The following is a 12606-nucleotide window of genomic DNA, read 5'->3' as shown; positions in this document are numbered from 1 at the left end:
GAATACAGCTTTTCAGGACTGCAGCTAATTAGGTTACTCTTCCCCCATGTCTCTTCACCAGTCTGCAGATAAATCCAGCCAGCTTTCTGAGATCCAGCTCGCGGCTGTACTCAGGGCCATGCAGTAGGTTTGTGTCATGTTGGGGATGTGTGGGCATGTTCAATATGGCCTTCATGTTTATTTTCAGAAACAGAAGTGTATCTCTGTGGCATCTGTTCTGTTAAATATTGACTTTCTATCAGCAGTGTTAGAGGTAAGGAAATTCCCTGGAAAAAACAGCTCATTGGGATTTGCGTTGCATTTGTATGGCCGGAGCACAATTTTTTTTAGTTTGTTTTTTTGTTTTAAGTTAGGACAGAGATGCCTTTTGAAGCATCTCTTCATACAAAGCAGGAACATTGCTTTGACGAAGCATGAGGGCTGATACTCAGTCCTTTGTATGCAAGACTGATAAAGCAGAGTACCTTAGTGACTGATGATCTGAGATCCATTTTAAGTGGTGTCTGTGTTTTTGTTGTTACTCTTCAGAAATATCCTGACCTTGCAGACTTAGAGACAGGCTTTTCTTAACAATATATGCAAGGTCAGGACCAGCCACCCAGAAACATACCACCCTCTGTAAGCAAATGTCCTGGAATAAAAGGCCAGAGGTGGCTTGTAAAGAGTCAGTAAGCTTGAGTCCAAAGCATGATATCTTTCATAGAAGAGGAAAATACAGGAACTAAATATGATGGTCCCTGAAAAACTGGTGAGAACACCTAAATGGAGATGCAGCCAAGAAGGATGTAAGTATATTCATGCCTTTTGCAAGCACAGTGATAACACAAAACCAGTCTACAATGGTTCCATGCGGCAGGGGCTCGACTTTTTTGTGTCAGAAGGAAGACTGCCTCACCTGGTCCTTTGAATAACACACTGTAAAATGCTGTTAGGTAAGCCCTATAACTGTTCCCCTACCTATTACATGAGCCTACAGCATATCTCCTAAGGGGGCATGTTCATTTGAAGTCATTTACTGCTGAGGATGTCCTATATCAATTGGTCATCTTTCTGACAGCAAACCGCTCTCTCTGATTTGTCACTGGTGTGTAAAGTGTTGGGTTTTGATCTAGAGGCCTGGGTCTGTGTAGCTGTAAGTGAGCATAGGTGCTTACTGGTGCAAATACTTAAGACAGGGAAAGGCAATTGGAGCTGGCTACAGAGACTTTCTATGTAAAGTAGGAAAAGTCATGCTGATAATTTTGGCAAGTTTGAGTAATTAGACTGTAAGAGGGACAAAAATAGGGATATTTGTTAGTTAACTGGTTTACAGAAACTTTGTCTTTCCAATAGCAGGGAGAACATTTTGAGGAATGGGTGTGCATATAAAAAGCAGTGTATTGTAGTGCCATGTCAGAGAATATGTATTTTATAAAACAGGAGCTGGAGTACCTTGTCTTTAGACTCCTGCCTGCAGGCAGCTGCTGCCCTGCTGGTGGTGGTCTGGTCCATGTGCTGGTGCTATGCTGTTTGCTGTGTTTCCAGAGTAAAAGTAGACTCCGGTGAAGTTTCTGGCTATGAGCTAAGTTTGTGGACAGGTCAGCTGATGGGAAGGGTGGGTCTTGAAGGGCTGACCCGTCGCTTGATGAATTCCTCCTTAGCTAGGCTCCTCTCATCGGCTTGTCTTCTTGTAGAGGTCCCGGGACTGGGATTGCCGCTGACTGCACAAGGGGTAGCAGTACCCATGTTAGTGCAAAGCAGAGAGATGGCTCAAGGGCCTGGCAGTCTCCAGCTTCTGGGATGCAAGTGTGTATGTGACTTGATCCAAGCAAACCAGGCCTTTGCATCTTACTGTAACCAAATATTGTGAGGGGCACTTTGCCTCTCTGTGCTCTTCCTCTCTGCAAATGGTAGGAGAGAGGACATCTCCCAGCGAACATTAGCGATGATTTATATCCATAGAGCTGAACTCTGTGTGGGCCATCAGGTGCACTCTGCTCACAGAGCTATTGATTATGCTGAATTTATCTTTGTTCTTTTGTTTCGGAGACTTTAATACTAAAGGCAATACTAAAGGCAAGTATCGGTTTGATAACTCTGAGAACTGTAATCTCTTTATCCCATAGGAAAGAAAACACATGGGCCCCCTCTGCCCATTTATTCCTGAGTACTTCTGCCAAGGCTTCAGTGAGGAAACCAAGCGCGTGGGTGGGAGCTCTTGCCTCATCTTTCACACACTTATGTTCCCCGAACCACAGCAAAGGCGAGACATGCTATTGCCTAGTGTCATAGAAGTTATGCTGTGCTAAAGACACCAAAAGCAGCTGACTGCAGAGCAGGGACCTCTCTCTGCATCCCTGGGTCCCCAGCTTGGCAACGTGATAGTTGGCTGTGGTTATTTCATTTCTAGGAAAGAGGCTGATGCTATTGACCCTGAGCTATTATTTGCCTAATGAAATACAGGGAACTGAGGGGTGGGAGGTAGATGTGAGGATCTGCGGCTTGCTGTCTTTCCTCCCTCTCCTTCCCTGGAAGAGTTTTGCAAGAATGCCTCAGCACTGCCAGAACACTAGTGCCGATGGCTGGTAGCAATGTCCCTGCTCCAAGGGTGTCATATCCTGAAATGCTCTGCGTTGCTGTCTGCAGCCCTTATAGATTGAAACCACACAGCTGGAGCTTTTCTGCCTGACAAGAGGAGCTATGGTCTTAACACTCCAAGGACCTTTGGAACAAGACAGTGTTTTGCCAGATGCCCTCAGCCATTCATTACTGGTCCAAGGAAGCCCCATGCATCTGGGGCACTGCCTGTGACGCTGAGCCTGGCTGTCACCTCGGCTTTGTGGCCCAAGCAGAGCATTCTGCCCATGTTGACAGGCCTGTGCAGCTCAGAGCGTTGCACTTTAGCAGGCACCAGGAAGGTATGGCCCTGCCCATGTCCTGCCTGCCTTCTCCCCAGCGTGCTGCATGGGCTCTGCCACGAGAGCAGGCTGACCTCAGCCTGCGCTGCCCAGCCAGGAGGGCTCTGTCACACCTGCCTGCTCCAGCAGCTATTGCCACTGAAGGCAGAGGGAGGCAGGTTGTGCATCAAACAGATTTCTGGATAGCATGGGGTCTTTTTTTGTCAGAAAACCCAATTGAATTTGCAGATCACAAAGAAAATGCCGTCTGCCTCATTAGTGAGCAGCAATCTGTTCCTTCTCTACCCCCACCAGTTATATTCCTCACCAGGGATTTATTGTTTCTTTTCAATCTGATGTTTTAATCTCCCGTTCCCCTGTCTTTGCCCCTCTCGTTTCCCTTTCCAGAGCTGCTGCTCTTACTTTTGTCTCTCCTGCCCTTGCCAGCTGGAGTGAGACACTTGCACGCTGTTGCGCTCGGAAGTGCCTTTAACTGCCTGCCACTGCTAGCTGCCAAAAGAGAGGAGATGCCCTGTAAACACAGCAAATGAAAATACTGCCACAAGGCTGCACAGGTCCTGCCCCTTCCACAGCGGTCCTGTGGCCAGGCATTAAAAACACAAGTTGGCAGGCACAGGCTCTGGGATTTTCAGGAGACATCATAAACCTGGGGGGCCATTGTATCTGTGTTTGCCCCGAGATCTGTGTAAGACAACTCGCATCAAAGTGAAACAAGGAAGGAGAATAAGCATATTTGCATTGCTGTTGCATGCACAGAGCTTGGCCAAGGTCTGTGCTATCTTCATGCTCAACAAGTTCTTGCTCTGAAGAACGTACAGCAAAGCAGGATGAAGAATGGTCCTGGCTGCTTGCTTTGCAGAGATAAATAGCTGGTGGCAGCTGAAAATGAAGCCTTTAGTGACAAGGCCATCTTTCCCTGCAGGTAGAAGCAGTCTAGCAGAAAGGACTGAGATATACTGCATTTGAATGACATATTTTGGGATGTGTACCCTTATACTAATAACCTAAACAGTTATGCCTAAGAAGGCCAGTGACGTGGTATGGCAGGGACATACTGTTTGCGCTTAAGTGCCAAATCTACAGTCCTCCTCTGTGCTCCCATGTCTTCAGCGTGTGCTGTACAAGAAGTCCTTTCTCTCCTAGATAGGGACACATTTCCTGTGGTTTGTCCTCCAGTGCCTATTTTTCAGCCTTTCCTGCCAAGGGGACACAAGCCTCCAGTGATGCCATCAGCTGGAAGCGAACGAGTGGCCGTGGAGAGCATGCGTCGCCTCAAGCTTGTCCGTGTTGGCTCCGCAGCCCCGGTGGCGTGTGCCAGGCGTTGTGCAGCTGTAGGGCTCAGCGCCAGCGGCGAGGTCTCTGCCTGCACCGCAGAATGCCTGATTCAGCAGCAAAATCCCCGAGCTGTCTCCAAGCCCTCCTGGAAAAACCATCTGCAGGCGTCCTGCTTGGGTGGGAACATCCAGTGCTGGCTACGCCTGCCAGCTCACCCTGTCTGCTGCGCAGCGTGCGGCTCCCCGGGGACGGGGCAGCCCTCAAAGACTTCACCTTGAGTGTCCCGGACTCCTTGCTGCTGGAGGGCATGAAAGAAGAGCAAGGGTTTGTGTTGCCCTTTCCTTCCTTTCTTGCCCTGAAGGTCTAACCCAAAGCCCACTGAAACCTGTGGAAAGACATGTTGGCTTTCCTGTGTCTTGGGACTGAAACTGCGGCTTGCTTCTCTGTCAGCCACACATCTGTAGTGGTCTGCTAGTGCTATTTTTAATTAAATTTCCTAGGAAAAAACATAAAGAATATAGCGGAGGAGGGGGAAAAAGAACACAATAAACTTTTTCCTTCATCTAAACCAGCAGTAGTTGGCTGGGGAGGAATGAGATAGTTATAGGGATTGCCTGAACGCAGTGGCCTGGTATCCTCTGTACCTGGCGCTGAGTGGCCACAAAAGCATCTTAAGCAGAACCAGTTAAATGCATCTGGGATAATCTCTTAGTGCTGTTCCTGCTGCCTTCTGTCTGTTGTTATGCAGGATATGTTGCGTCTTCTTTCTGGAAGTGCTTTATGGAAGTACAGTAAGAGGCTAGATGTGTTTTGCGTGTCTGCACAGTCGCACAGTGTATGGCACATTGGTCTGGGGCTGAATGAAATGCACCATTTGATCTGGAATGGAAACTTTTTCCCAGCTTTTTGCACCAAACTTGTGTTAGGGTGCCTGGCAGGTGGTGGCCAAAGCGACACCAGGAAAAGAGAGGGCTGCTGTTTGACAACCTTGGCCGTGATGGGTGAGTCCAGTGAGCAACACTGACCATCACCTCCCTCTTCTTTTGTCCCCATGGCTCTCCAGGGCTCAGCACCGATGGGCCAGGTCAGCTGTAAGCAGGGGCCACGCCTGGGTGGAAAGTGGCTGGCAGGGACCGGCAGCTCGTGCTGGTTGTGGAGAGGTCTAGGGATGCTCAGCATCACCGCTTGTGGAAAGCAAGCACTCTTAGTGGCCCAGAGGTCCAATTCTGAACAGGGCCAAGGAATATTCCTGACACCTGGCTAACTAATTCCAGCTGATCATGCTTCAGTCCCAAGGTTTCACAAGTGCAGAAGCCCAAACTGTGGCCAGAGGTCTTGTGTCCCTGAAACCCCATCTTTGTGTGGTGGGGGAGGCCCACGGGGTTCACCGGCACTGTGACAGGGAATGAGAGCTTGGCCCCGGCTGCCCAGTCGCTCCCCTTGGAAGTGTTTTTCTGTCTCTGCTAGCGGTGTCTCAGCTGGTGCAGATCATTCTGGTCCCAGTGACATGTGGAGGCTGTTACATGCTTACATCAATCACAGCATGCCAGTTTAATTTTTTTCTACTTAGCTGTTTTGTAATGCCTTCCCAATTCAATTGCTAATATTTTTCATAATTACATTTGAGCAGCTGCATTGGTCTGGAATTTGTACAGATGTCCTGAATTTTGCAACGTTCTTACTCGCATGGAGCACCTCTCGCAAATCTCTTGCTCTACGGAGAGGATCCTGCAAGCCAGCCAGCATTGCTGATAGTGCTGCAGCCGCTGCCAGAGCAGTGAGCTTCCTTGGGTAAACAACCTCCTCATCCCACCTCTGCCAGGTGAGTGGTAGTTGCCCTGCACAGCCCCCCTGTTCTCCTTGCCTTACGTGGCAAGTCTGCTGGGGACAGAAACAAGCAGAGGTTTGAATTGCCAGTACCTGTACAGCAAGTTACCCCCGAGACGGAGCTGTGTGGAGAGAAGAGGGGCCAGGGGTGTTCTGGTCAGTATTGTTTTAAGGTACCCAGGAGATGAGCTGAATTCAGGTCTTCCATGTTCAGGATGGCAGCTCTTTGGTGCTGGCCATAACGACCCCAAATCCCAGTGCCTCACATGGCTATGGCCTCATCCTGCAATGGAAGGTCTTCCCACGTGTGTGCTGTGTCCTCCTCTCTCCACGCATATGCTGTGTCCCTGCTGAGCCACAACAAGGAGAAAAAACACGTGATGTTTCTTCCTTTGAGCGTCTGGCAGTAGAGCCTTGCTGGGCTGCCCTGGCCCAGTGCTCAGTGCTGTGCACAAAGGAAACCTTCTGAGGCGTCCCGCAGCGCTCAGATTTGCCTCTGAAGCAGGAAACACAGTGACCTCTATTTCAACATGAATAATTGCAATTGTAGTTCCTGCCCCTCCAGTGATGCAGGTCTTTATTAGACCTGACTGGGGTCTGTAACCTCTGCTGGCTGCAGGTTCTCCCAGCTGCCAGCATGCTGTGTGAAGTGCTGTTTGTATTTCCTTCTATTCATGCTAACCTTACCTGCCATGAGTGATGCAATCATGCGGACAAGAAGAGATCATAGGGAGGTTCAAAGTCCAGGGTAAAAAGAGGAAAGGGAGAAAGAAGAGAAAAAGGAAAAAAAGAGCCAAAGCTTGAGCTTGAGTTTCCAAGGCTGGAGCTCATTCTTGTGGGGGTCTCAGGGGACATCAGAGACATGCTGGAGCCTCTAAGTTGGAGGGGAATATCCACTTGGTTCCTTTCACTTGCCTGTAGCTACCCGTGCTTAAGCCATCACAGCCCACAGCTGTGTTCAGTCCACTGACTTCAGGGAAACCTGAAGTGAAGCGAGTCTCTGGGTTCTGGTGGAGCCCTGGTTGCTGGAGAGGGAGGGGTGGCAAGGACCATCACTGAAGGCAAGTACAAGCTTATCTGTGCAGGGAGACACGAGGCTGATTTCTGCAAGTCTCAGGAGTGGTAGATGATATGGCTGTGGATGACAGCCATAAGCGGTGGCTTGGGACGTTCAGGGTGGACACTGGGAGAAGCTTCTCCCCAGGAGGGTGGTGCAGCACTGGAACAGGTTACCTGGAGAGGTCAGGGACTCTCTGCCCTTGAGGGGTTTTAAGACTCAGCTAGACAAAGCCATGGCTGGTCTGAGCTAGTGTTGCCTCCCTTCTTACGGGAGGCAGGACCAGAGGCACTCAGAAGTATCCAGAAGTCCTTCTCAGCAGATACTTCTATGACTGTACTTATGTTAAAATTGAATAAACATGGCCTTGTATTGACTTAACCTTCACAATGAGCATGTTGATCTGGTTTTGTTGACACACTTGTTCCTAGAATCTGATTCTCACTAAATACAAGTGAAAATGGGAGGTGGCCTGTATGTTACCTGAAAAAACATGTGAGTTGGTTTTTGGTTAGTTTCTGGTGCCATCCTTCAGGCTCTGGGAAAGCTGGCAGGGGCTGTGCACTCATCCCTGTAATGACATGGTGCCAAATGTCACCCTGTAGCAAGCTCTGTAGATGCAGTTATTGGGATAAGATTCCTCCTTGTGATCAGGAGTCTAATGGCCCTTCAGTGCCTCTTTCTGTTATCTCTTTGCACTTCAGCTTCTGCTGCAGATAAAACGGGCTGCAGCTAGTGCGGGCTTGGGGAGTCCAGAGCCAGATGTTCATTCCCTCGCCTCTTCTAAACCATGAGATGTAATAATGTGTTTCTTCTTCACTGAAGGCACAAAACAGGACCTTTGAGGGATTTGTGTGCACCACTGGAGATACTCATTTCAGACCAGAGGTTGAGGCTCTGCCCAATCTGCTCCCAGCATGGAGCACGCTCCCCTCCCCTCAGACAACTGCCACCCTTAACCAAACCTTCTCCTACTCCCGTGCCCCACCAAGACCCTTGTCTGGCAGCTGCCAGCACAGCCCATACCCGTGGCTGGGCTAGAGACGCCCTGTAAGTGCTGGCAGGGATGAGCATAAGTCCCATTTTCCTTCTGGCCGGAGGGTTTGCTGTCTTTTTACAAGCCACTGCTCCCTGTTACCTGGGACGGGCCACCAGAAACTCTGGACATGCATTCCTGTAGTGTCTCATGGGGGATGAAGTAGCAGTTCTGGTCAGAGGAAACCCTCCTTTGTCCCCCTTCCCTCCATCAGAGGCATGGGGAATGGTGAGCAATTACTCTGAAAGCCTGCGTAGTAAAATATAAATCCCCACAGCCTGAGAAATTCTGGATAAGATCTAGAAAGGGTTAACTAAGAAATATGTTCCCTCCAGCATAATTGTATATTTGGCTTATATTTTAATAAATGAGTAACAGCTGAGCAGAGAGGCCAAAAGGAGAGAGTCCCCCCACCCTGAGGTATGTTCAAGGCAGAATTTGGGCTGTGTGTGAGTCAGGTACCGCAGTGGGCATTTAGCACAAAACACGGAGGATTAACTATGAATTAGTCAGCTACATAGACAGTAAGTAGCAATCAGAGATAGTGGCTAATGCAGGTGTGAAAGGTTGAGTTTTTTTAGTGTTTAAATTTTCTTTTGAATTCCCTGAAGGCAGGAAAAGAAGGAACAAAGCCAGGCACTGTGGTTGAGCCTTAGGGGAGCTGGAGGCCTGGGGTGATAAATCAGCAGCATTGCAGTGAGATTAAGGGGGAAACTAGTGTAATATATGAGGCAATATGGAAAGAGGAGTTTTATTACTACAGTCAGCTCTGAAAGGATTCAGTTCCAGATGGTTAAAGTGGGGGTAGGTCAGGAACCCCCATCAGATGGGGCCCACCGTCTGACAACATCTGACAATAGCAGAAGCAGAGGAGGGTTTCCTCTGCACTGAGAAAGGGTTTCACCTGGAGAGAGCTGTCTCCATAGCAGGATAAAATAGCTTGCATTCGTGGAGAATTTTCTCTTTGTGAGGAAAGCTGGTGATAAGCATGGCCATTTTGGCATTTCCCTCCGTGCAGGAAACGTGTCTTGTTCTTGCAGAACATTTCTGGGAAGGCTTTGGGATTAGTTTGCTGCTCAAAACCAAATGCACAAGGTGGTTACGGACAACGGTGCCGTTGGCCTAACATTGACAGGTATATTGGCCTTGATAAAGCCCCCCACCATAGCAGCTCCACAGACTGACAGCCCTGGGGATGGGTGGCACTTCAGCACCCGCTACACCGTGATGGGGACCCGTGTTCCCCAGGGAGCAGTTTGAAGCTGTTAAAATTGTTTCTGATAAATCTCCAAGCAGTGACTAAGAAGCAATACCTTTTATAGCTCTCCGCCAGGGCAAGAGGTAAAACAAAGACCTGGTTCATTGAGGAATTTCTCCTGCAAGAGCGAGGGCTGTTGGGCATTAGCACTGCCCAGCTCCGTGTCAAAGGCAGGCTAACCCTCAGACCGTAGCACTGATGCAATGCGGCAAATCTCTGGGAGGAGGGGGGATGTTGCGCTGTTACGGGATTATTTTTTTAGAATTTGAAATGGTTAAGAAGGATTCTGATTTGGGGAAATTTTGGCCGTACTTTGCTGCAGCATTAGACTTCTCTGTCGGGTCTCTTCTGCTAGAAATGTTTAGATTTATTTTTGTTTGTGTTCTGTCTTACGCAGCTAAGAAAACAGTTTCAAATAGGACAAATTGTCTTGTTCCAGGGAGGAGGTCTGATCTGGAGAGTGAAAACAGCTTGCTACTTGGAGAGCCATCCACAAAAGAACAAAGCTCTAAGGTCAGTTCCCTACACTGTGCCCCACAAGAGATATTATAGAGCAAAGATGTTGGCCTTGGGAAGCACTGCTATGTCAGACAGTCTCCTTGTTAAGTGGCTTTTTTTCTTAGGATTTATGTGCCCCTGTGCCTGGTACTCTGGGTGCTGCTACGTTGGGTACGATGGGCAGGGAGGCAAGTGTCCGGGGTATTCCCTTCTCCATCTTGTAAGAAAGGGGAATCATGTTAGTTTATTTCACAGGGATGCTGGTGCACCTTTCTGATGGTCTTTAATAGCTGGTGCTGTAGAAGAAGAGTTGAGCCTATTTTAATCAGGTGTGCGTCTTTCTCATATTTGTGTTTTGCATGTCACTGGCAACATGAAAGGAAGAAATGCTCATGAAAGAGCCAATGTTCCTGCACAACACTCATAGAAAATCTGTTCTGGATGCACGGAAGTGTGAGTTTCTCATGGCAGTTGGATGGAGCGTTACACTCGGATGTTTAGAAAAGTGAGATGACATCATATGATCTGTACATCTTGTGAAAATTAATCAGCGCTACTACTATTAACACTTCTCCACTTGTAATGGCTGCTTTGGCAGACTGGTTGTAATGAAGAATTTTAAACTTGGTGTAGGATATTAGTCCTGGTAGGAAAAAACTCTAAAAGCACCAGAAATTTTGCTGCTTGGAAGCCAGACTCAGTTTAGTCCAATTTCTAGCCAAAGTGTAGATTCAACACTTTTAGGTTCTCAATTAAAAGGTCATCATCACATCATCAAGAGGTCAAGACTCACCACATCATCAGTCTGTTTTCCAGAAAAAGTCAGTCTTGTCTGAAGGACAACTGGAAATGACTAAATGAGATGATAGAAGTGGTAAGTGTGACCCGAGCCAAGAACCATTTTGCTGTCAAGGCTTAAAAAAATATTTTCATTAAGCAAGAAATTTTAGGAAATGGCAGTCTTTTGATAGACAGCTCACGAGACTAAATTTGTGAAACTCTGTAGAAAGAGGAGCTGGTGGAAATTATTCTTACATTTATACCTAAGGCAATCACCCTGGATTTATTACTACATCTCAGGCTGCAAGCCTGAATCTGATTTATTAACTACTGTCCCTTTCAGTTTCTTATCCAGGGTGGTAAACCAACTGTAGAAAGCTGAAAAGAAGTTGAGCTGCATGTCTTGTCTTTTCAGCCTGTTTCTTGCATTCATTTTGGTCTGTAAACAAACATCTCTCAGGTCTCCTAAATAGATTTTCTGATCGAGTTCCCAGAACAGACCACCACCAGTCTCATTAAAGCTTATTTATGCTACTTTCATGCATGAATAAAAAAGCTCCCATTCACTGCTGATTTTATTTAGTTAGATCCTGTGCCTTGTGGTGGACATTGAATTGGAGTGACATTTTTGGCACCAAAAAAAAAAAAAAAAATTGAAATAGTGAGACTGCAGAGAACAGTTTGATGCCTGCATCTTTTACAGTAGGAAAAGGAAGGGGTTAACCTGTTCTTGGCTGTATGGTATTGATTGAGGCCCATGCAAAGAAAATACAGCTGTAAATAGTTAGGAGTATTCCCAGTAGCTAGGGGTGGGTTTTTTTGGGGTAAGTTATTGAACGGGGACTCCGGAGGTATGATCTCTTTCCCAGGGATGCCACCTGCTTCCTGCGTGATAGGAGGAGGAAGTTCACTAGTTGCTCGAGGTCTCAGCTCCCCATCTGAGAATGATGCTTTTTCCCTCCTCTGCTTTTTCCAACTTGCTTGTTTACATCGCTAGCTTTTCAGCAGAGTAACATCTACTCTGCCTGTGTGCTGATGACGATGGGTCCTGCTCTCAGCTGGGGCCTCTAGACACAGCTATGAATAACAAATATGATTTTCCCTTTATGCTTGTCTCCTTCATCTCCATCCATGCTGCAGTGCCTGTGAGGTAAGATTAACAGCTATAAATAAAAAAAGAAGAAATCAGTAAAGATTAAGAACGAGGGAGCAAAGATCCAGCAGGTGTGAAAAGTTGTGAAATGGGTTTGTTTTTCTCCAGTCCTGCTGGCTGATGATCTCAGGCAAAGGTACCGCATTTTGGAACGAGAAGGATTTGAGCCTGTCCTTTAAGTCAAAAGGGTGAACAAAAACCAGCTTTGTGTGTTTCCTTTGTGCTAAGCACATTGTGAATATTCTTAAGCATTGCCACAAGGATTAACATCTCTGCATTTTAATGTGCCTGGTGCTGGAATGTAGCTGGAAAGCAGAGCAGGCAGGAATGGTCTCTCCAGGCGGTGGGCTCTGCTAGGTGTCTCTTTGAAATGTTATTCAATAGCTTTCTGTTACTCTTTCTTACCCCCACCCCCCCTCGCCCCGCTTTTTCCCCTCTCCTTCAACAGCTTCTGGAACAAATCCTAATAGATTTCACGTTTCTGAAATTTACCAGACTGGACTGTTTTATCTCCAAATACTTTTGCATGGCAGTAATATAAAAAAAAAAAAGCAGCATGTGGACAGAGGTATGGAGTTTGGTATTTACTTTGGATCATTAACCTGGTCTGTAAATTTGATTTGACCTCTCCTCTTTTTGTTCCTCCCCACCTCTTTGTGTAATTTCAGAGCCTGCAAAGAGACGCTGTCTTGCTGCTTCGGGATCCCAGCAAGAAATGGGAGTCTGATGGATTGCAAATGCACCTGCTTTGCTTAAAACCCAGCCAAACAGATAAGTGCCCTTTTAATTATCTCACAGTGGTATTTTAGACATAGCTGTGCACAA

Source organism: Gavia stellata, chromosome 4, assembly GCF_030936135.1.
Source record: "Gavia stellata isolate bGavSte3 chromosome 4, bGavSte3.hap2, whole genome shotgun sequence".
NCBI lineage: Eukaryota > Metazoa > Chordata > Aves > Gaviiformes > Gaviidae > Gavia > Gavia stellata.
Note: the sequence above shows the minus strand (reverse complement) of the source record.